The sequence below is a fragment of the Pelobates fuscus genome, chromosome 3 (genome assembly GCF_036172605.1).
Source record: "Pelobates fuscus isolate aPelFus1 chromosome 3, aPelFus1.pri, whole genome shotgun sequence".
Classification (NCBI taxonomy): Eukaryota; Metazoa; Chordata; class Amphibia; order Anura; family Pelobatidae; genus Pelobates; species Pelobates fuscus.
The window spans coordinates 422,824,457-422,850,033 of NC_086319.1; the positions used below are offsets into that span (position 1 = coordinate 422,824,457).

Sequence of the window (25,577 nt, forward strand, 5' to 3'; positions counted from 1 at the left end):
GATGCTAATTATGAGACACTTGAGTAACATGGCACTGATCGTAGTAGGTTGCATGAAAGGTTGTGCCTTTTTTATTCTCTACAGGTATGCGGTTACCACCCTATTGATAAGTATACATATTGTTTTCACACTGTTTAGCACACCCTTCACTTTCCAAATGAAGGCCCAACATAACTATCCCAATATGCAGGGTGGCCAAATGAGGGACTAATGAGAAGTTACAGGTGAATAATGATACAATTAAATGGGGTTTAATAAATGTTGAAAATATTTGAGTAGACCGATTACAATGTAGTATGTTATTGGTGACACCCAAGTGGCGGACCTGGTTCATGGCATGTCTTGATTTGAAGTGTAAAAATAACATTTAGATGAGGGCAGTGAATATATCCATATATCCAGAGAACAGACATAATTATGACCACCATGATGTTACGGTACACTTGACGAAGGCCTGTGCAGAGCCCAGGAAGGCCTTAAACAATGTAAGTAGTGATGGACAGTGAAATGAGATTATTAACAGGCAGTACCATAAATGCTAACCACATGTATAGGCCCAAGTTTGGGTCTGACATAAATTTAGATAGTCAGTAGCAACACCAAGCCATATAATTACTAAACAATGTAGGCCCAATGAGTGTGTGAATACGCAGATGGCAGACATATAGAATACATATAGGTACAGAGGCTGGAGGAGGACGCGTGAACGTATGTAACAAATGCTGATCTGTTCAAAGCTGACAAGTATATGGGCCGACAATAATAATCTGCAAATATGAAAAAAACATTAAAGCATTGCATTAATTAAACATTAAAATGCAGGGTGACTAAATTAATTGTATATGATAAAATTGATATGGCCAAATGAGGGCAGAATACAGTAAGCAGAATGCATGAACTGAATCGAGGTATCACTGTGACGCTATGTATGGATGAAATAGGCTGAATTCACGTTAGTAGTGAAACTCGTTATATCAGAATGAGGGCAGAATACAGTAAGCAGAATACATGAACCGAATCGAGGTATCACTGTGACGCTATGTATGGATGAAATAGGCTGAATTCACGTTAGTAGTGAAACTCGTTATATCAGAATGAGGGCAGAATACAGTAAGCAGAATACATGAACCGAATCGAGGTATCACTGTGACGCTATGTATGATTGAAATAGGCTGAATTCACGTTAGTAGTGAAACTCGCCATATCCGAATGAGGGCAGAATACAGTAAGCAGAATACATGAACCGAATCGAGGTATCACTGTGACGCTATGTATGATTGAAATAGGCTGAATTCACGTTAGTAGTGAAACTCGCCATATCCGAATGAGGGCCGAATACTCACTCTCTCAGCTGGTAGAAAGGGGGGCCGACTGTCTCCCCTTCCAATAGTGCGCTCTGCCGCTGGGGAGTGAAACCAGTGGTCTCTCCTCCCTGTAATGTACTCTGCCGCTGGGGATCTGGGCCGACTGCCCAGCATCCCTGTAGGGCTGGTAGAGAGACCGCAGTCCCGTCTCCACCTGCCATCTGTGGGTCTTCCCAGGACCAGTCTATGAGGTCCCTCAACATTTGAGAGTATGGACCACCTGCTTCTGCAACCGGTAACTCCGGCTGCTGCTGGGGATCTGGGCCAGCTTCCCAGCATCCCAGTGGGCCCGGTGGAGAGACCTCGGTCCCATCTCCACCTGCCTGTTGTGGTTCCTCACAGGACCAGTATATGAGGACCCCTACTTCGGGTTCCTCTGGCCGCCTCCGGGGGAAACGGTTAACCTCCTCGAATGCAGCCTCTCTTTGGCTGCTGTAACACTCCTTCCGCTGAGCATATTCTCTCTCTTTCGCCAGCCGGAATTCTCGGTCCATCCTTGCGTTTCGCTCGGCTGTGACCTGGTTCCAGATCGCCTGGCATATATCCATGGGCACATTATCACCATACTGGGCCACTGGCTGTCTCACCTCGGCCAGCCAATCATCTCCAGAGCCAGAGCCTTCCATACTTGTCTGCTCCAAGTCGCTGGATACGTCTGCTCCCAGGGGCGATGCACGAATGCTAGCGTTGCCCTCAATTTGTAACTCCACGAACGGTGTCTCCGAGCTGCTTTACCTCGCACTAGGACGCCATCCCACCGCTTGCCACCAATGTAACGGATCACCTGGCACCCCGACTGGGAACCTCCGTTGAAGGATGCTCCTAGTGCTTCCTGAGGACTCCAAGCACTGCAGCAGACACCACAAACACCGAACCGGAGAAACATATGAATGCTCTCAAGCATATGAATGCTGTAAACAGCTGAACAGGAAAAGCATACAATCAGCTTACACTCCTGGCAATCAGCATACAATCCAATTCCCCCAATAACAAGACAACACTTCGTTTTCAGGTCAAGCAGAACTGACTGTACTGGCACATACAGCCTCTTTTATTCACAATCCACAAACATAGTACTGTCCACAGGGTTTTGAAATACAACCAATCAATCCGTACAATACACACACATACTCCCACACAAAATCCTCCCCTCTGCCTGTGATATGATTACTGAACACAATGGGTAATATAATTATCACAGGCAGAGAAATACAGTTTTATAAAACATATCACAGGGACCCCAAAACATGCAATAACCCCATAAAGAATTCACGTTAGTAGTGGAACTCGCCATATCCGAATGAGGGCAGAATACAGTAAGCAGAATACATGAACCGAATCGAGGTATCACTGTGATGCTATGTATGATTGAAATAGGCTGAATTCACGTTAGTAGTGAAACTCGCCATATCCGAATGAGAGCAGAATACAGTAAGCAGAATACATGAACCGAATCGAGGTATCACTGTGACGCTATGTATGTTCAAATAGGCTGAATTCACGTTAGTAGTGAAACTCGTATCTGAATGAGGGCAGAATACAGTAAGCAGAATACATGAACCGAATTGAGGTATCACTGTGACGCTATGTATGATTGAAATAGGCTGAATTCATGATAGTAGTGAAACTCGCCATATCCGAATGAGGGCAGAATACGGACTGAACTGTGAATGCGTCCCTAGTTCGTGAAAGGCTGGACATGAGGCGAATACTTGTTTAATTTCAGACACAGCGTGGCCCAACGAGGGCCGAATGAACAAATTTATGGTTTTGTAGTAATAAACGCACAAACCGCAACAGGAAAAGCCAGACGCGGTAGTGCCCCATGACCTTCGAGGGAGACGGCTTTTTTTTTTACTAGAGTGAGGTAAAATGAACATGCGTGGGCTGCACTAAGCCAGACAAGGAATTTATATATGTAACGGAGCTCCTAGTACTCCGACCGAGTACCTCCGTTGATGGATGCTCCTAGTGCTTCCCGAGGGCTCCAAGCATTTCTCCAGACACCATAATCACTGCAGACCGAACCCCTCTTCCTGCAGAGAGGGAAGCTGGAAAAATATCTTCAAAGAGCTCAGTGATTATAGCTAGGGGAGTATGTAGAGTATAGCAAACCCCCAGTGTAAATGCAGCCGTTTCCTCCAATCATGAGCCGAGGCTCTATGTTGAGAGTCAAAACAGGAACAGACAGAGCTGTGGTTTTATTGGCCTTATATACACATTCTTACACAATAGTACCACCCACATGGTTTTGTGGTACAGCCAATCAAACACGTAATATACGGTAAAACACCCATTCATTCCAGCAAAATCCCCCCCTCTGCCTATGATATAATTACTGTACACAATGGGTTAATGTAATTATCACAGGCAGAAAAATATACTTTTTATACATGTACTGTAACTTTAAAACTATACATTTAATCTCCACAAAATTCATATATTATTAATCAGCACACTTTAAATATAAACATATTTAAAATTCAGGCCATTCCTTCCAGGGGTTAAAAAGTTAGCTGGAAGTCCTTTGTGACACATTTTCATGCCCAAAACAGTTCCATAGGTTTGGGCTGTGCGGTCGGTCAAATTTACACTGAAAAAATGACTAAGTCCCATTCGAACATGCGTTCGAATCGCAGAACAGGACTTAGTCTCCAGCTGCAGTGTCAAAGTGGAGGAGAAGGTACGGGTCAGCGGTGTTCGTGCAATTGGGTAGCCGAAAACAGTTCCATAGATTTGGCTGCACACACCGCTGACCGCATTCGCCTGAATAAAGATGGCCACCGCCACGTATTCGTTTGTACGAAAGGCGGCCACCCAGCGGTCGGCAATTTACCTACAGCAGCCTCCCAGCCTGGGAGGTAAATTAGCCGCACGCTTCACATTCTGGGTGGTCCGCCTATGCAATACTTGGTTCAGTAAGCTTAATTTACTGAACCAAGTGTGAAAAAGCCATGCACACATGATTTTAACAGTCTGGGGAAACTGGGGACACCGTCTTGAAGGGGCATTGTCCCGAACAAGTCTGGAGAAACTGGGGACACCGTCTGTGAAGAAATTCCCCTTTCTATTCAATATTTCTTCCTTATCCATTCGGTAGATGTAACTACCGGACAAAGACCACCCCCTGGCTCATTAAACTTCAAAGCCTGCTTCAATTAAACCCTCTATGTGTGCGGCCAGTGTTCGTACTACCGAAGGCAACGTGGCTGAGAAAACCGCGGCCATCTTTTTTTCAGACGAAACAAAGGCAGCGGGACTTGGTCGTCGAGTGTCTGGAACTAAAATCGGACACTCGACTTCCCGAACACCGGTCTCAAACAAACGAACGCTGGATCTATATGTACCGAATAGCTAGAAGAGCGCTATTCGGTACGTTTGTGCATACACATGAGGGTAACGATCGCTGCTAGGAGCCAGGGGGATCCATTCGGTACTTTATTAGCTGTTTTCCCTTTTACTGAAGTGACCGGCAAAACCACCCAAACTTATGGAACTATTTTGGGCAGCCCACTTACGGTGAACCGGTCACAGAAGACTTCCATGCTTTTTGAGAACCCCTGAACCGATCTGGGTGAAATTTTAATATGTTGGTCACCCAGATGGGGCTATCAGGGAACATATTATTTGTGGGGATACCTCATGTATAAAGTGGTGTTCCAGATATTGGGGAACACTGTGATTTTTCTGCCTGGAGATAATCAAGGTATTACTTTATCAGACTTGATTATCTCCAGGGCTAGGGGAGGGAATTGTAGGTGTGTACTGGGTGTGTTCTATGTTATTACTGTGCCCGATTGGTTAACCTCTGTCCCTCCTTGTGGGATGTCCCCTTGCATGGGGACTTGCATAAAAGCCTATTCTATATTCTATAACCATTAATACGACAGCCAGACTACTAACTAACCAGCCCCGCTCAGGGTATATAACACCTATTCTCTATTCTATAACCATTAATACGACAGCCAGGCTACTAACTAACCAGCCCCGCTCAGGGTATATAATACCTATTCTCTATTCTATAACCATTAATACGACAGCCAGACTACTAACTAACCAGCCCCGCTCAGGGTATATAACACCTATTCTCTATTCTATAACCATTAATACGACAGCCAGACTACTAACTAACCAGCCCCGCTCATGGTATATAACACCTATTCTCTATTCTATAACCATTAATATGACAGCCAGACTACTAACTAACCAGCCCCGCTCAGGGTATATAACACCTATTCTATAACCGTTAATACGACAGCCAGACTACTAACTAACCAGCCCCGCTCAGGGTATATAACACCTATTCTCTATTCTATAACCATTAATACGACAGCCAGACTACTAACTAACCAGCCCCGCTCAGGGTATATAACACCTATTCTCTATTCTATAACTATTAATACGACAGCCAGACTACTAACTAACCAGCCCCACTCAGGGTATATAACACCTATTCTCTACTCTATAACCATTAATACGAAAGCCAGACTACTAACTAACCAGCCCCGCTCAGGGTATAGAACACCTATTCTCTATTCTATAACCATTAATACGACAGCCAGGCTACTAACTAACCAGCCCCGCTCAGGGTATATAACACCTATTCTCTATTCTATAACCATTAATACGACAGCCAGACTACAAACTAACCAGCCCCACTCAGGGTATATAACACCTATTCTCTATTCTATAACCATTAATACGACAGCCAGGCTACTAACTAACCAGCCCCGCTCAGGGTATATAATACCTATTCTCTATTCTATAACCATTAATACGACAGCCAAACTACTAACTAACCAGCCCCCGCTCAGGGTATATAACACCTATTCTCTATTCTATAACCATTAATACGACAGCCAGGCTACTAACTAACCAGCCCCGCTCAGGGTATATAACACCTATTCTCTATTCTATAACCATTAATACGACAGCCAGACTACAAACTAACCAGCCCCACTCAGGGTATATAACACCTATTCTCTATTCTATAACCATTAATACGACAGCCAGGCTACTAACTAACCAGCCCCGCTCAGGGTATATAATACCTATTCTCTATTCTATAACCATTAATACGACAGCCAAACTACTAACTAACCAGCCCCCGCTCAGGGTATATAACACCTATTCTCTATTCTATAACCATTAATACGACAGCCAGACTACTAACTAACCAGCCCCGCTCAGGGTATATAACACCTATTCTCTATTCTATAACCATTAATACGACAGCCAGACTACTAACTAACCAGCCCCGCTCAGGGTATATAACACCTATTCTCTATTCTATAACCATTAATACGCCAGCCAGACTACTAACTAACCAGCCCCGCTCAGGGTATATAATACCTATTCTCTATTCTATAACCATTAATATGACAGCGAGACTACTAACTAACCAGCCCCACTAAGGGTATATAACACCTATTCTCTATTCTATAACCATTAATATGACAGCGAGACTACTAACTAACCAGCCCCACTCAGGGTATATAACACCTATTCTCTATTCTATAACCATTAATACGACAGCCAGACTACTAACTAACCAGCCCCGCTCAGGGTATATAATACCTATTCTCTATTCTATAACCATTAATGCTAGAGCCGGACTAATAACTAACCAGCCCCGCTCAGGGGCTATTCTCTATTCTATAACCATTAGTAAAGCAGCCAGACTACTAACTAACCAGCCCCGCTCAGGGTATATAACACCTATTCTCTATTCTATAACCATTAATGCTAGAGCCAGACTAATAACTAACCAACCCCGCTCAGGGTATATAACACCTATTCTCTATTCTATAACCATTAATACGACAGCCAGACTACTAACTAACCAGCCCCGCTCAGGGTATATAATACCTATTCTCTATTCTATAACCATTAATGCTAGAGCCAGACTAATAACTAACCAGCCCCGCTCAGGGGCTATTCTCTATTCTATAACCATTAGTAAAGCAGCCAGACTACTAACTAACCAGCCCCGCTCATGGTATATAACACCTATTCTCTATTCTATAACCATTAATGCTAGAGCCAGACTAATAACTAACCAACCCCGCTCAGGGTATATAACACCTATTCTCTATTCGATAACTATTAATACGAAAGCCAGACTACTAACTAACCAGCCCCACTCAGGGTATATAACACCTATTCTCTATTCTATAACCATTAATATGACAGCCAGACTACTAACTAACCAGCCCCGCTCAGGGTATATAACACCTATTCTCTATTCTATAACCGTTAATACGACAGCCAGACTACTAACTAACCAGCCCCGCTCAGGGTACATAACACCTATTCTCTATTCTATAACCATTAATACGACAGCCAGACTACTAACTAACCAGCCCTGCTCAGGGTATATAACACCTATTCTCTATTCTATAACTATTAATACGACAGCCAGACTACTAACTAACCAGCCCCACTCAGGGTATATAACACCTATTCTCTACTCTATAACCATTAATACGACAGCCAGACTACAAACTAACCAGCCCCACTCAGGGTATATAACACCTATTCTCTATTCTATAACCATTAATACGACAGCCAGACTACTAACTAACCAGCCCTGCTCAGGGTATATAACACCTATTCTCTATTCTATAACCATTAATACGACAGCCAGACTACTAACTAACCCGCCCCACTCAGGGTATATAACACCTATTCTCTATTCTATAACCATTAATACGACAGCCAGACTACTAACTAACCAGCCCCGCTCAGGGTATATAATACCTATTCTCTATTCTATAACCATTAATATGACAGCGAGACTACTAACTAACCAGCCCCGCTAAGGGTATATAACACCTATTCTATATTCTATAACCATTAATACGACAGCCAGACTACTAACTAACCAGCCCCGCTCAGGGTATATAACACCTATTCTCTATTCTATAACCATTAATTCGACAGCCAGACTACTAACTAACCCGCCCCGCTCAGGGTATATAACACCTATTCTCTATTCTATAACCATTAATATGACAGCCAAACTACTAACTAACCAGCCCCGCTCAGGGTATATAATACCTATTCTCTATTCTATAACCATTAATACGACAGCCAGACTACTAACTAACCCGCCCCGCTCAGGGTATAGAATACCTATTCTCTATTCTATAACCATTAATACGATAGCCAGACTACTAACTAACCAGCCCCGCTCAGGGTATATAACACCTATTCTCTATTCTATAACCATTATTACGACAGCCAGACTACTAACTAACCAGCCCCACTCAGGATATATAACACCTATTCTCTATTCTATAACCATTAATACGACAGCCAGACTACTAACTAACCAGCCCCACTCAGGGTATATAATACCTATTCTCTATTCTATAACCATTAATACGACAGCCAGACTACTAACTAACCAGCCCCGCTCAGGGTATATAACACCTATTCTCTATTCTATAACCATTAATACGACAGCCAAACTACTAACTAACCAGCCCCCGCTCAGGGTATATAATACCTATTCTCTATTCTATAACCATTAATACGACAGCCAGGCTACTAACTAACCAGCCCCGCTCAGGGTATATAACACCTATTCTCTATTCTATAACCATTAATACGACAGCCAGACTACTAACTAACCAGCCCCGCTCATGGTATATAACACCTATTCTCTATTCTATAACCATTAATACGACAGCCAGGCTACTAACTAACCAGCCCCGCTCAGGGTATATAACACCTATTCTCTATTCTATAACCATTAATACGAAAGCCAGACTACTAACTAACCAGCCCCCGCTCAGGGTATATAACACCTATTCTCTATTCTATAACCATTAATACGACAGCCAGACTACTAACTAACCAGCCCCGCTCAGGGTATATAATACCTATTCTCTATTCTATAACCATTAATACGACAGCCAGACTACTAACTAACCAGCCCCGCTCAGGGTATATAACACCTATTCTCTATTCTATAACCATTAATACGACAGCCAAACTACTAACTAACCAGCCCCCGCTCAGGGTATATAATACCTATTCTCTATTCTATAACCATTAATACGACAGCCAGGCTACTAACTAACCAGCCCCGCTCAGGGTATATAACACCTATTCTCTATTCTATAACCATTAATACGACAGCCAGACTACTAACTAACCAGCCCCCGCTCAGGGTATATAACACCTATTCTCTATTCTATAACCATTAATACGACAGCCAGACTACTAACTAACCAGCCCCGCTCAGGGTATATAATACCTATTCTCTATTCTATAACCGTTAATACGACAGCCAGACTACTAACTAACCAGCCCCGCTCAGGGTATATAACACCTATTCTCTATTCTATAACCATTAATACGACAGCCAGACTACTAACTAACCAGCCCCCGCTCAGGGTATATAACACCTATTCTTTAACCATTAATACAGCAGCCAGACTACTAACTAACCAGCCCCCGCTCAGGGTATATAACACCTATTCTCTATTCTATAACCATTAATACGACAGCCAGACTACTAACTAACCAGCCCCGCTCATGGTATATAACACCTATTCTCTATTATATAACCATTAATACGACAGCCAGACTACTAACTAACCAGCCCCGCTCAGGGTATATAACACCTATTCTCTATTCTATAACCATTAATACGACAGCCAGACTACTAACTAACCAGCCCCGCTCAGGGTATTTAATACCTATTCTCTATTCTATAACCATTAATACGACAGCCAGACTACTAACTAACCAGCCCCGCTCAGGGTATATAACACCTATTCTCTATTCTATAACCATTAATACGACAGCCAGACTACTAACTAACCAGCCCCGCTCAGGGTATATAACACCTATTCTCTATTCTATAACCATTAATACGACAGCCAGACTACTAACTAACCAGCCCCGCTCATGGTATATAACACCTATTCTCTATTCTATAACCATTAATACGACAGCCAGGCTACTAACTAACCAGCCCCGCTCAGGGTATATAACACCTATTCTCTATTCTATAACCATTAATACGACAGCCAGACTACTAACTAACCAGCCCCCGCTCAGGGTATATAACACCTATTCTCTATTCTATAACCATTAATACGACAGCCAGACTACTAACTAACCAGCCCCGCTCAGGGTATATAATACCTATTCTCTATTCTATAACCATTAATACGACAGCCAGACTACTAACTAACCAGCCCCGCTCAGGGTATATAACACCTATTCTCTATTCTATAACCATTAATACGACAGCCAAACTACTAACTAACCAGCCCCCGCTCAGGGTATATAATACCTATTCTCTATTCTATAACCATTAATACGACAGCCAGGCTACTAACTAACCAGCCCCGCTCAGGGTATATAACACCTATTCTCTATTCTATAACCATTAATACGACAGCCAGACTACTAACTAACCAGCCCCCGCTCAGGGTATATAACACCTATTCTCTATTCTATAACCATTAATACGACAGCCAGACTACTAACTAACCAGCCCCGCTCAGGGTATATAATACCTATTCTCTATTCTATAACCGTTAATACGACAGCCAGACTACTAACTAACCAGCCCCGCTCAGGGTATATAACACCTATTCTCTATTCTATAACCATTAATACGACAGCCAGACTACTAACTAACCAGCCCCCGCTCAGGGTATATAACACCTATTCTTTAACCATTAATACAGCAGCCAGACTACTAACTAACCAGCCCCCGCTCAGGGTATATAACACCTATTCTCTATTCTATAACCATTAATACGACAGCCAGACTACTAACTAACCAGCCCCGCTCATGGTATATAACACCTATTCTCTATTATATAACCATTAATACGACAGCCAGACTACTAACTAACCAGCCCCGCTCAGGGTATATAACACCTATTCTCTATTCTATAACCATTAATACGACAGCCAGACTACTAACTAACCAGCCCCGCTCAGGGTATTTAATACCTATTCTCTATTCTATAACCATTAATACGACAGCCAGACTACTAACTAACCAGCCCCGCTCAGGGTATATAACACCTATTCTCTATTCTATAACCATTAATACGACAGCCAGACTACAAACTAACCAGCCCCACTCAGGGTATATAACACCTATTCTCTATTCTATAACCATTAATACGACAGCCAGACTACTAACTAACCAGCCCCGCTCATGGTATATAACACCTATTCTCTATTATATAACCATTAATACGACAGCCAGACTACTAACTAACCAGCCCCGCTCAGGGTATATAACACCTATTCTCTATTCTATAACCATTAATACGACAGCCAGGCTACTAACTAACCAGCCCCACTCAGGGTATATAACACCTATTCTCTATTCTATAACCATTAATACGACAGCCAGACTACTAACTAACCAGCCCCGCTCATGGTATATAACACCTATTCTCTATTATATAACCATTAATACGACAGCCAGACTACTAACTAACCAGCCCCGCTCAGGGTATATAACACCTATTCTCTATTCTATAACCATTAATACGACAGCCAGGCTACTAACTAACCAGCCCCCGCTCAGGGTATATAACACCTATTCTCTATTCTATAACCGTTAATACGACAGCCAGACTACTAACTAACCAGCCCCGCTCAGGGTATATAACACCTATTCTCTATTCTATAACCATTAATACGACAGCCAGGCTACTAACTAACCAGCCCCCGCTCAGGGTATATAATACCTATTCTCTATTCTATAACCATTAATACGACAGCCAGACTACTAACTAACCAGCCCCGCTCAGGGTATATAGCACCTATTCTCTATTCTATAACCATTAATACGACAGCCAGACTACTAACTAACCCGCCCCGCTCAGGGTATATAACACCTATTCTCTATTCTATAACCATTAATACGACAGCCAGACTACTAACTAACCAGCCCCGCTCAGGGTATATAACACCTATTCTCTATTCTATAACCATTAATACGCCAGCCAGACTACTAACTAACCAGCCCCGCTCAGGGTATATAATACCTATTCTCTATTCTATAACCATTAATACGACAGCCAGACTACTAACTAACCAGCCCCCGCTCAGGGTATATAACACCTATTCTCTATTCTATAACCATTAATACGACAGCCAGACTACTAACTAACCAGCCCCGCTCAGGGTATATAACACCTATTCTCTATTCTATAACCATTAATACGCCAGCCAGACTACTAACTAACCAGCCCCGCTCAGGGTATTTAATACCTATTCTCTATTCTATAACCATTAATATGACAGCGAGACTACTAACTAACCAGCCCCGCTCAGGGTATATAACACCTATTCTCTATTCTATAACCATTAATACGACAGCCAGACTACTAACTAACCAGCCCCGCTCAGGGTATATAACACCTATTCTCTATTCTATAACCATTAATACGACAGCCAGACTACTAACTAACCAGCCCCGCTCAGGGTATATAACACCTATTCTCTATTCTATAACCATTAATACGACAGCCAGACTACTAACTAACCAGCCCCGCTCAGGGTATATAACACCTATTCTCTATTCTATAACCATTAATACGACAGCCAGACTACTAACTAACCAGCCCCGCTCAGGGTATATAATACCTATTCTCTATTCTATAACCATTAATACGACAGCCAGACTACTAACTAACCAGCCCCGCTCAGGGTATATAACACCTATTCTCTATTCTATAACCATTAATAGACAGCCAGACTACTAACTAACCAGCCCCGCTCAGGGTATATAACACCTATTCTCTATTCTATAACCATTAATACGACAGCCAGACTACTAACTAACCCGCCCCGTTCAGGGTATATAATACCTATTCTCTATTCTATAACCATTAATACGACAGCCAGACTACTAACTAACCAGCCCCGCTCAGGGTATATAACACCTATTCTCTATTCTATAACCATTAATACGACAGCCAGACTACTAACTAACCAGCCCCGCTCATGGTATATAACACCTATTCTCTATTATATAACCATTAATACGACAGCCAGACTACTAACTAACCAGCCCCGCTCAGGGTATATAACACCTATTCTCTATTCTATAACCATTAATACGACAGCCAGACTACTAACTAACCAGCCCCGCTCATGGTATATAACACCTATTCTCTATTCTATAACCATTAATACGACAGCCAGACTACTAACTAACCCGCCCCGCTCATGGTATATAACACCTATTCTCTATTCTATAAAAATTAATACGACAGCCAGACTACTAACTAACCCGCCCCGCTCAGGGTATATAACACCTATTCTCTATTCTATAACCATTAATACGACAGCCAGACTACTAACTAACCAGCCCCGCTCATGGTATATAACACCTATTCTCTATTCTATAACCATTAATATGACAGCCAGACTACTAACTAACCAGCCCCGCTCAGGGTATATAACACCTATTCTCTATTCTATAACCATTAATACGACAGCCAGACTACTAACTAACCAGCCCCGCTCATGGTATATAACACCTATTCTCTATTCTATAACCATTAATACGACAGCCAGACTACTAACTAACCAGCTCCGCTCATGGTATATAACACCTATTCTCTATTCTATAACCATTAATATGACAGCCAGACTACTAACTAACCAGCCCCGCTCAGGGTATATAATACCTATTCTCTATTCTATAACCATTAATATGAAAGCCAGACTACTAACTAACCAGCCCCGCTCAGGGTATATAACACCTATTCTCTATTCTATAACCATTAATACGACAGCCAGACTACTAACTAACCAGCCCCGCTCAGGGTATATAACACCTATTCTCTATTCTATAACTATTAATACGACAGCCAGACTACTAACTAACCCGCCCCGCTCAGGGTATATAATACCTATTCTCTATTCTATAACCATTAATATGAAAGCCAGACTACTAACTAACCAGCCCCGCTCAGGGTATATAACACCTATTCTCTATTCTATAACCATTAATACGACAGCCAGACTACTAACTAACCAGCCCCGCTCAGGGTATATAACACCTATTCTCTATTCTATAACTATTAATACGACAGCCAGACTACTAACTAACCAGCCCCCGCTCAGGGTATATAACACCTATTCTCTATTCTATAACCATTAATATGACAGCCAGACTACTAACTAACCCGCCCCGCTCAGGGTATATAACACCTATTCTCTATTCTATAACCATTAATACGACAGCCAGACTACTAACTAACCAGCCCCGCTCATGGTATATAACACCTATTCTCTATTCTATAACCATTAATACGACAGCCAGACTACTAACTAACCAGCCCCGCTCAGGGTATATAACACCTATTCTCTATTCTATAACCATTAATACGACAGCCAGACTACTAACTAACCAGCCCTGCTCAGGGTATATAACACCTATTCTCTATTCTATAACCATTAATACGACAGCCAGACTACTAACTAACCAGCCCCGCTCAGGGTATATAACACCTATTCTCTATTCTATAACCATTAATACGACAGCCAGACTACTAACTAACCAGCCCCCGCTCAGGGTATATAACACCTATTCTCTATACTATAACTATTAATACGACAGCCAGACTACTAACTAACCAGCCCCCGCTCAGGGTATATAACACCTATTCTCTATTCTATAACCATTAATACGACAGCCAGACTACTAACTAACCAGCCCCACTCAGGGTATATAACACCTATTCTCTATTCTATAACCATTAATATGACAGCCAGACTACTAACTAACCAGCCCCGCTCAGGGTATATAACACCTATTCTCTATTCTATAACCGTTAATACGACAGCCAGACTACTAACTAACCAGCCCCGCTCAGGGTATATAATACCTATTCTCTATTCTATAACCATTAATACGACAGCCAGACTACTAACTAACCAGCCCCGCTCAGGGTATATAACACCTATTCTCTATTCTATAACCATTAATACGACAGCCAGACTACTAACTAACCAGCCCCGCTCATGGTATATAACACCTATTCTCTATTCTATAACCATTAATACGACAGCCAAACTACTAACTAACCAGCCCCGCTCATGGTATATAACACCTATTCTCTATTCTATAATCATTAATACGACAGCCAAACTACTAACTAACCAGCCCCCGCTCAGGGTATATAACACCTATTCTCTATTCTATAACCATTAATACGACAGCCAGACTACTAACTAACCAGCCCCGCTCAGGGTATATAACACCTATTCTCTATTCTATAACCATTAATACGACAGCCAGACTACTAACTAACCAGCCCCCGCTCAGGGTATATAACACCTATTCTCTATTCTATAACCATTAATACGACAGCCAGGCTACTAACTAACCAGCCCCGCTCAGGGTATATAACACCTATTCTCTATTCTATAACCATTAATACGACAGCCAGGCTACTAACTAACCAGCCCTGCTCAGGGTATATAACACCTATTCTTTAACCATTAATACAGCAGCCAGACTACTAACTAACCAGCCCCGCTCAGGGTATATAACACCTATTCTCTATTCTATAACCGTTAATACGACAGCCAGACTACTAACTAACCAGCCCTGCTCAGGGTATATAATAATGTATTTAGGTAATATATTTAGACTGGATGAAACCATGTTTTTCATGCATCTTATTGCTTAAAAGCAGGAAATGAAAATACTAGTAGGATTATTCACTAAACATAGTTACATAGTTACATAGTTACATAGTTACATAGCTGAAAAGAGACTTGCGTCCATCAAATTCAGCCTTCCTCACATATGTTTTTTGCGGAATATCCCCAGTTTGTGAATTCAACTACGGTCCCACAAAAAATGGTTGGGTTTGACTTGGCATTGGTATCAGGGGTGTTGTTTACATAATCAGAGCATTTCTTTCAGTAACATTTTGGAGACCGGCAATTAAAAGGTTTATATACAGGTTTCAAGATGTTGAAGGTGACAATATTCTGCATGACGTACTTTTTTTGTTGGAGATGGAAACGTGAGTATATGGAATGAAACACACTTTCCAAATACCACTGGTTCACTCAGAAATACCCAGAGCTCCTCAAGATTAGTGGAAATATATCCGCGGTCAGTGTGAAATGTGAATATTGATGTTGTCATGGCGATAAAGTGATTCCTTAATCAGACTACCTACCCCTTCATGATTTAAAAGGAAGATTGGAAGGGATTGTGCCATGTCAGGGAACATGGTCCCGGAAAGAAACCGGCACACTGAATTTATTATTGAAGATTTTAATTCCATATACGGTTCCAAACCGTGAAATAAAAAGTGAAAATTAAAAGCCCACTGTGCATCTTTTCGCTGGTAATACGTGTCTGTGTTTATTTCCCCACGGCAGTCATTAGGACATTCCTTGCTATAGTTATCTTTATTTGCGTACTGCTGTTTGGTAGCTGCCTCCATTGTGGTACCCTGTAATAGAACACTAGTTATTAGATCCCGCCAGGCTCCCTTCATGTGAATTTTAGGCACTGAGAACGTGCGACAAAACTGTTTCCATGCAGACATTGTATACTATATAGTGAATTTCCAGGCTTGAAATTAATACTTCAAGCATCTCAATCACTCCAGCACACTGTAGTTGTTATAGTGCCAGGAAAGTCCTTTAAGAACAGTGCGACGGATTGACCAGGTCACTTTAACAACTAGTGCTGGACTCCGGACCAACTCCTCCACAAGAGAGCTTTGCCCCTCCATGCTCTGCCAGGACTCTACACGACATAAGGGAGCCTAGCTTTCAGGACAATCCTTGAGGCTGAATGGGGTACACATCGCTTGACCGGGAGGTAACTAGACACATCACAGAACTGTACAACGGATTGGAAGAATACCGCAATCAGGTGAAATTTTAAGTGGGTATCACTCAGTTCCAAGAGCACCAACCTGAACGCTATTTGGAGGGGAGGTTAGGGAGGTTATGAAGTCCAGCGACACCAAGGTCTTGAAGAAGCTACTTTCTACAGGCCTCCGAGAACCATTATATGAGACCGGGACTTGATACCAAACTGCCTGGAACTCTGCATCGGATGGGAGGAAAGTTGCGGGCCGGCCAAAACTCAGGCTAGACACCTCCAATCCAAGCTTGCACCTCTAAACCTGAGCTGTCCGTGGATGTATAGTTCTTGGGGATAATCTATGGGGTACTCTGTTTTAGGGACACTGTTGTAAGCTGCATTGGTGTCTAGTAGTTACTTTATTTAAAAGCAGGATCATTTATTTATGTCCCAGACAATGGGGTGGGATTGTATCTTTGGTTTGATGACCCCCTGTTGGGAATACCTGTATACATATGTGCGATTTGTTGAATAAAGTGTGTTACCCTCCATCAATCCTTGGCTGACACTTGGTGACTGAGCTTTAATCACTGGAGCTAACCTGTGCCAGAGGAGAGGGGATACTTGGCGGAGATACCAAGTATAGGGGCTCCGTCACATACGGTATATCTTCTTACCTGGGGTCTGCTGGGCACCGCTCCCAGCCTCCTTTCGGTAACCAGAAGAGTCAGAAGCTTCTGAGCTAACTCTCGCAGTATAGGACCAGCTCATTGGCTGACAGTGTCAGCTGGTCGCTCTAAGCCAATGAGACGGTTTAAAGGGCACAACTGCAACCATAACTACTACAGAGTGCTGCAGCGGTATCTTGTTTGGAATCTTCCTTTTATCACGCTCAGTTTTTAGGAAATAAGGGCTGTCAGAATGATATTCATATGTTTACATACATAGATTGTTGGTCCTGATAATGGCAGCTGGAACGGATGGAGTCCTCCAAAAGTGGATAAATCCTTTGCTGGTTTCCTTGTGAAAGTGTCTGGACGTGGCTGAGGGATAGACCTCTGCCTGGGAGAAGAACACAGCAAAGACTCTCTAAACCCCAGGATACTGCTTTCAAAGTGAAACACACAGAACCAGATACTAGGACTGGAACTGGCAGTAAAAACATGGAACTGGAACCAGAGGACTGGGACTGTCACCCAAATCCTGGAACTGTCACTCAAAATATGGAACTGGCACCAGAGGACTGGAACTGGCACTCAAAACATGGAACTGGAACCAGAGGACTGGAACTGTCACCCAAATCCTGGAACTGGCACTCAAAATATGGAACTGGCACCAGAGGACTGGAACTGGCACTCAAAACATGGAACTGGCACCAGAGGACTGGAACTGGCACCAAGTCTTGGTAGTGGCACAACAACTACCAAAATCCTGCTACTGGAATTCAAGCCTTGGAACTGGAACCCAAATCCTGACACTGAAAGCTGAGATATGATACTGGTACCTGAGTCCTGGCACCAGTACCCTGATACTGGTACCCCAATGCTGGAAGTGGTACCTGAGTCCTGGCACTGATATCCTGATACTGGTACCCCAATGCTGGAAGTGATACCTGAGTCCTTTCACTGATATCCTGATACTGGTACCCCAATGCTGGAAGTGATACCTGAGTCCTGGCACTGATATCCTGATACTGGTACCCCAATGCTGGAAGTGATACCTGAGTCCTGGCACTGATATCTTGATACTGGTACCCCAATGCTGGAAGTGATACCTGAGTCCTGGCACTGATATCCTGATACTGCTACCCCAATGCTGGAAGTGATACCTGAGTCCTGGCACTGATATCCTGATACTGGTACCCCAATGCTGGAAGTGATACCTGAGTCCTGACACTGATATCCTGATACTGTTACCCCAATGCTGGAAGTGGTACCTGAGTCCTGGCACTGATATCCTGATACTGCTACCCCAATGCTGGAAGTGATACCTGAGTCCTGACACTGATATCCTGATACTGGTACCCCAATGCTGGAAGTGATACCTGAGTCCTTTCACTGATATCCTGATACTGGTACCCCAATGCTGGAAGTGATACCTGAGTCCTGGCACTGATATCCTGATACTTGTACCCCAATGCTGGAAGTGATACCTGAGTCCTGACACTGATATCCTGATACTGGTACCCCAATGCTGGAAGTGGTACCTGAGTCCTGACACTGATATCCTGATACTGCTACCCCAATGCTGGAAGTGATACCGGAGTCCTGGCACTGATATCCTGATACTGGTACCCCAATGCTGGAAGTGATACCTGAGTCCTGACACTGATATCCTGATACTGCTACCCCAATGCTGGAAGTGGTACCTGAGTCCTGGCACTGATAACCTGATACTGCTATCCCAATGCTGGAAGTGGTACCTGAGTCCTGACACTGATATCCTGATACTGGTACCCCAATGCTGGAAGTGGTACCTGAGTCCTGGCACTGATATCCTGATACTGGTACCCCAATGCTGGAAGTGGTACCTGAGTCCTGACACTGATATCCTGATACTGCTACCCCAATGCTGGAAGTGGTACCTGAGTCCTGGCACTGATATCCTGATACTGCTACCCCAATGCTGGAAGGGATACCTGAGTCCTGGCACTGATATCCTGATACTGGTACCCCAATGCTGGAAGTGGTACCTGAGTCCTGGCACTGATATCCTGATACTGCTACCCCAATGCTGGAAGTGGTACCTGAGTCCTGGCACTGATATCCTGATACTGCTACCCCAATGCTGGAAGGGATACCTGAGTCCTGGCACTGATATCCTGATACTGGTACCCCAATGCTGGAAGTGGTACCTGAGTCCTGGCACTGATATCCTGATACTGCTACCCCAATGCTGGAAGTGATACCTGAGTCCTGGCACTGATAACCTGATACTGCTACCCCAATGCTGGAAGTGATACCTGAGTCCTGGCACTGATATCCTGATACTGCTACCCCAATGCTGGAAGTGGTACCTGAGTCCTGGCACTGATATCCTGATACTGCTACCCCAATGCTGGAAGGGATACCTGAGTCCTGGCACTGATATCCTGATACTGGTACCCCAATGCTGGAAGTGGTACCTGAGTCCTGGCACTGATATCCTGATACTGCTACCCCAATGCTGGAAGTGATACCTGAGTCCTGGCACTGATAACCTGATACTGCTACCCCAATGCTGGAAGTGATACCTGAGTCCTGACACTGATATCCTGATACTGCTACCCCAATGCTGGAAGTGGTACCTGAGTCCTGACACTGATATCCTGATACTGGTACCCCAATGCTGGAAGTGGTACCTGAGTCCTGGCACTGATATCCTGATACTGGTACCCCAATGCTGGAAGTGATACCTGAGTCCTGACACTGATATCCTGATACTGGTACCCCAATGCTGGAAGTGGTACCTGAGTCCTGGCACTGATATCCTGATGCTGGTACCCCAATGCAGGAAGTGGTACCTGAGCCCTGGCACTGATATCCTGATACTGCTACCCCAATGCTGGAAGTGGTACCTGAGTCCTGGCACTGATATCCTGATACTGCTACCCCAATGCTGGAAGGGATACCTGAGTCCTGGCACTGATATCCTGATACTGGTACCCCAATGCTGGAAGTGGTACCTGAGTCCTGGCACTGATATCCTGATACTGCTACCCCAATGCTGGAAGTGATACCTGAGTCCTGGCACTGATAACCTGATACTGCTACCCCAATGCTGGAAGTGATACCTGAGTCCTGACACTGATATCCTGATACTGCTACCCCAATGCTGGAAGTGGTACCTGAGTCCTGACACTGATATCCTGATACTGGTACCCCAATGCTGGAAGTGGTACCTGAGTCCTGGCACTGATATCCTGATACTGGTACCCCAATGCTGGAAGTGATACCTGAGTCCTGACACTGATATCCTGATACTGGTACCCCAATGCTGGAAGTGGTACCTGAGTCCTGACACTGATATCCTGATACTGGTACCCCAATGCTGGAAGTGGTACCTGAGTCCTGGCACTGATAACCTGATACTGCTACCCCAATGCTGGAAGTGGTACCTGAGTCCTGGCACTGATAACCTGATACTGCTACCCCAATGCTGGAAGTGGTACCTGAGTCCTTTCACTGATATCCTGATACTGGTACCCCAATGCTGGAAGTGGTACCTGAGTCCTGACACTGATATCCTGATACTGCTACCCCAATGTTGGAAGTGATACCTGAGTCCTGACACTGATATCCTGATACTGCTACCCCAATGCTGGAAGTGGTACCTGAGTCCTGGCACTGATATCCTGATACTGCTACCCCAATGCAGGAAGTGGTACCTGAGTCCTGGCACTGATATCCTGATACTGCTACCCCAATGCTGGAAGTGATACCTGAGTCCTGGCACTGATAACCTGATACTGGTACCCCAATGCTGGAAGTGATACCTGAGTCCTGGCACTGATATCCTGATACTGCTACCCCAATGCTGGAAGGGATACCTGAGTCCTGGCACTGATAACCTGATACTGGTACCCCAATGCTGGAAGTGATACCTGAGTCCTGGCACTGATATCCTGATACTGGTACCCCAATGCTGGAAGTGGTACCTGAGTCCTGGCACTGATATCCTGATACTAGTACCCCAATGCTGGAAGTGATACCTGAGTCCTGGCACTGATATCCTGATACTGGTACCCCAATGCTGGAAGTGATACCTGAGTCCTGGCACTGATATCCTGATACTGGTACCCCAATGCTGGAAGTGATACCTGAGTCCTGGCACTGATATCCTGATACTGGTACCCCAATGCTGGAAGTGGTACCTGAGCCCTGGCACTGATATCCTGATACTGGTACCCCAATGCTGGAAGTGGTACCTGAGTCCTGGCACTGATATCCTGATACTGCTACCCCAATGCAGGAAGTGATACCTGAGTCCTGGCACTGATATCCTGATACTGGTACCCCAATGCTGGAAGTGGTACCTGAGTCCTGACACTGATATCCTGATACTGGTACCCCAATGCTGGAAGTGATACCTGAGTCCTGGCACTGGTATCCTGATACTGCTACCCCAATGCTGGAAGGGATACCTGAGTCCTGGCACTGATAACCTGATACTGGTACCCCAATGCTGGAAGTGATACCTGAGTCCTGGCACTGATATCCTGATACTGGTACCCCAATGCTGGAAGGGATACCTGAGTCCTGGCACTGATATCCTGATACTGGTACCCCAATGCTGGAAGTGATACCTGAGTCCTGGCACTGATATCCTGATATTGCTACCCCAATGCTGGAAGTGGTACCTGAGTCCTGGCACTGATATCCTGATACTGCTACCCCAATGCTGGAAGTGATACCTGAGTCCTGGCACTGATATCCTGATATTGCTACCCCAATGCTGGAAGTGGTACCTGAGTCCTGGCACTGATATCCTGATACTGGTACCCCAAAATGGACCGTGAACGCTGGCACCATGTTTAATACAGGATGGGCACTGGGCTAGAAAGTCCTGCCTCACATCGTGACACAGGGGGAGTTAATGTAATTTAATAAAAGTTTGGTTAGCCAGACATACAATCTAAAATATTGGATAAAAATTTTAAATCTAGCACAGTCAACTGCAAACATTTAGCGACCATTTAGATATTTATCGACCTGCGCAAAAATATTACTAAGAACAGGTCCACTTTCATCGTATTTGCAAACCAAAGGAAGCCATTTCATTCCAGAAATCCCACATATCGACAGGAAGCACAGTGAAGCTCAGAGTGGACCCGTGATTTGTGATCCAAGATATCTTCATGGCAAACTGCTATAATTTCGCTATAGTATCCCAAACTCATGTTCTACACCTACAAGGGCAGACTCTATAACTGACATAACTGATGGTGTCTACCAACAGACCAAGGCACTCATAAAGCAGATTAATGTGAGACTGGCCCCCAATATTGCCCATTCAGTTCACAATACTGGAGACTATGATCCCCTGCATTACTCCTGGTACTGCCGTAATCTCCACATCCATATCTCGAGCCACCAATGCCATATTGAGGACTTGGGAATCTAGACTGCAATTAGGTGTAAACTAGAGGCTGAATCACCAAACTAAAAAGGCTTGTTTTAAGCTTGCACAGGACACACCATAACCACTGGACATGGCCAGCCCGCTTATAGGGAACCACTCTCTTTACTGAACTATAAACAAGGATACACAATCTCACAAGATGAAGGCAATACGTTAAATGGAATTATATTTGGGTTCTCAAACACCAGACAAACTCTGAGTGGGAATAATCAGACACCTTTCAGGAAAGCACAGCTCTGAGGACACAATGGGTTTCCGTAATTAACAAATTAGACGAAATAGCTTAAAAAAATAACTATATAAAAACATACTGTATAGAGGGACAGTTATGGTGACTAAGCCACATACATTAATCAGCGCTCCAGTCGTTTAAAATCAAATTATGCAAACCGTATGTTAGATACAAGGTAACCACATCGCGCTACCACCATCCGTTACCGGATCGCTCCTCTGGCGAACTATAGAGAAACCATAGGCTCTACCGCACGCTGGCAGTACGTCCAGAGAGTAACAGCCATTTATAGCGCACGCACACAGGAGACTATGTCTACGGGCGTACATAATATATTGTTTAGTATTTCTTGGGAATCACCGTTATTTAACACTCAGGTTTAACCCCCCGTGTCCCACAAAGGCCCACAATACGTTGGCGCCTTGCTGGTACTCTCCTCCTTTGCCATACAGTACTCATGCCTTTATCATAAATCCTAAATACATTCCACATGTGGGTTGCAGAGACCCCATTTTTACCAATAGTGCCCGCTCTAGCGCCTGGCGTTCGCTGTACGAAGACATGTGTAAGAAATCGATGAATTTTTGCATTGAGAGCTATTGCTGTGTGTATAATAGGAGTGTGTGCTAGATATCGTGAGCAGGGACGAGCTCCCCGTATACATGGCACGGTGTGCCGGATCTGCCTTAGGTGTGCTCTATAGATGAGCTGCGGTATATAATTGAATTAAAATGAATTCTATAAGGGCTGCAGTATCTCCCATCCCCCTCCCAGGCTGAGTGCAGAGGAAGCTGATTCTCAGGGGATCTCAATAGGAGGATATTGCTTGCAGGTAGAGGATGGAGAGGGGGGGCAGGTGGTCATCCAGTCACCTATACATTAAATTCCCACAGCACTGGCTGGGTATCCAGGGAGAGGGCAATTAATCTGTGGTCACCAGAAAAAAATCCCAAAATGACTGCAATCCAGCAGCCCCCAGCCAGGGACCCCCCTCCCCCCGGGGGGGGCAGCTACAAGTGTTTAAACACTGCAGTATATGGCAAGAAGGGAAGGGGAGGGGGCAGGTGCAATCATAATAACCCCCTGTCATATGCAAAGCAGGCAGCTTAGGGTTAAATTCCCCAATCCCCCCAGCCCAGCACATTGCCATGGCAGAGATTGCTTTATCAATCTGGGTCACAAACAATCTCTGTGTGAGAAAGAAAAGCCCTCTGTGATCATGGAGCCTGGGCTCGGCTAGCTGGCTAGCTGGATGGCTGGATGGCTAGCACAATCAAAGCATAAAATGGCTCTCTCTGGCTGCTACCTACCTTGGAGATGGCGAGGGATACAGAGATGGAATGATTGCACACCTTCCTGGAGATACAATGTATCCAGCTCACAGGCTCAGCTTTCTTCTCTGGAGCTGAAGGAAAACCATTTTGTAGAAGAGGAGGGAGGGAGAGAGGGAGAGAGGGAGGAAGAGAGGGAGAGAGAGAGAAGGATGCAGATTGTCTACAGGGGGAGGAATTTGGGGGGAGTAGAGAAGGGAGCCTTTGTCAGGGCTTGGGATCATGGGGGAGTTTAGGGAACTCCCATCAATTTACACCCTGTCTTCATCTTATGACATCATCTCTAGGTGGTGGGGATTTAACCCTAATTTATAGGGGGGTGATGGGTAAATAGCTGTCAGTATAGGGGGGTGATGGGTAAATAGCTGTCAGTATAGGGGGGGTGATGGGTAGATAGCTGTCAGTATAGGGGGTGATGGGTAAATAGCTGTCAGTATAGGGGGGGTGATGGGTAAATAGCTGTCAGTATAGGGGGGTGATGGGTAAATAGCTGTCAGTATAGGGGGGGTGATGGGTAAATAGCTGTCAGTATAGGGGGGTGATGGGTAAATAGCTGTCAGTATAGGGGGGTGATGGGTAAATAGCTGTCAGTATAGGGGGGTGATGGGTAAATAGCTGTCAGTATAGGGGGGTGATGGGTAAATTGCTGTCAGTATAGGGGGGTGATGGGTAAATAGCTGTCAGTATAGGGGGTG

General features: G+C 44.2%; 1 protein-coding gene across 2 annotated transcripts in view; it reads right to left on the reverse strand.

The window, feature by feature from the left end:
- NLGN2 (neuroligin 2) overlaps positions 1–25,164 on the reverse strand; it is a 215,868-nt gene extending 190,704 nt beyond the window's left edge. Inside the window, exon 1 of one of the 2 annotated variants that reach the window (XM_063449816.1) lies at positions 24,862–25,164. The gene's annotated coding sequence lies outside the window, so the exon portion shown is untranslated. The remainder of the gene's footprint in view (positions 1–24,861) is intronic. The other variant, XM_063449817.1, reaches the window with a different exon arrangement.
- Between the last annotated feature and the right edge of the window lie 413 nt (positions 25,165–25,577).